The sequence below is a fragment of the Microcebus murinus genome, chromosome 3, assembly GCF_040939455.1.
Source record: "Microcebus murinus isolate Inina chromosome 3, M.murinus_Inina_mat1.0, whole genome shotgun sequence".
In the NCBI taxonomy this organism is placed as follows: Eukaryota; Metazoa; Chordata; class Mammalia; order Primates; family Cheirogaleidae; genus Microcebus; species Microcebus murinus.
Genome location: NC_134106.1, coordinates 72,638,609 through 72,640,000, shown reverse-complemented (window position 1 = coordinate 72,640,000; position 1,392 = coordinate 72,638,609).

The following is a 1,392-nucleotide window of genomic DNA, read 5'->3' as shown; positions in this document are numbered from 1 at the left end:
GCTCGGATTACAGGCGTGAGCCACCGCGCCCGGCCTATATAAATCCTTTATAGTAAAAAAGATGTAGGATTTGTAGGGGAGGATCAAGTGTGGAGAAAAGGTCGAGAATATTCTCACACATCCCAACATGTCTGCTTCCTGCAGAAAGCCAGGGACCTGCCAAAGGAGGGGCCATCTTCAAATAAGCCACAATGCATATTTTAGAGGTGAAAACAGTCGAGTAAAAGCAGATTGCAACCTTCAGTGCCGTTATCAATTATAGGCTCCTTCAAGGATAAGCTTGAGATTAAAAATAAACACCCCTTACCTTTTACAGAAACAGACTTTTAGGAACCTAAATGAACACACCTGAGGTGGCACAGTGTCATCAGGCCCTCTGACTGATTAATAACGGAGCACAGCAGCAAAGATTTCACAAAAGCAATCCCCACTGGTGGATGATGTGTTAGGCTCAGTGTTAGAGTAGGGACACAGCGGTGACCGACTGTGTCACAGCCCCCATCCTCCAGGACTTGACTGCAGGGGGGCAGTCACCATGACCATCATGGAAAGAAGCCCTCCCATGGTGAACAGGTCACCACCCAGGACTGCTGCCCGGGCACCAGGCATCTCTTGTGGTGTGGGAAGTGGGACTTTGCAAGGCACATAAAACAAGGCCCTAAGCACCGAGGTCTTTGCACATTGCGGACAGCGCAGAGATGCCCGGGTTGATGTTATCTTGCTTCCTTGTTCTTCCTCTCTGCGGCAGGACTGCTTCCCATCCTTTGCACACTGCTCACAGAACCAGTTTTGTTTTAGAGGCATTCAAAACCCTTTTCCGCGCAGCCTTAGATCTCCGAGCAGCCTATTGGCAGCTACCAGTTCTTAGAGTTTACAGAGAAGCCAGATGCACAGGGGATTTATTTGAGTGCCTGGCCCACCAACTCCAAACTGTGGGGGGGAAATTCCCTAGATCCTACCCATTTTTAACATTTAAAATTACACATTGTGTAATACAGCCATTTCTATCTGGCTCACAGGATTTGTGAGGGAGTAAATCGACCAGTAAATGGCAAGCAGGCACGGTCAGAGGAGCAAGCTTCCATTTCTTGTATTTCTACAGGGGCTTTCTCAAAGGCGCTGAAGGATAACCAAAGAGACTACAGGTACCTGACACCCCAGAAGCTCAGGGCCCACATTTGCATAAACAGTCACAACTGCAGACCACGTCACTTTGAGAGGCATTTTGAAAATCTAACTCTCCCCTGACAGGAACCTCACCGGTGGAGGTAGGGGCGGCAGAGCTTCCCCTTCACATGAATGTAGGGACTGCATGTCCTCCATAGCGGTGGGTGGTGGGACTCCTTTCTTTCCTAAGAGAAAAAGACAAGGCTGTGGGGGCCAGAGGAATAA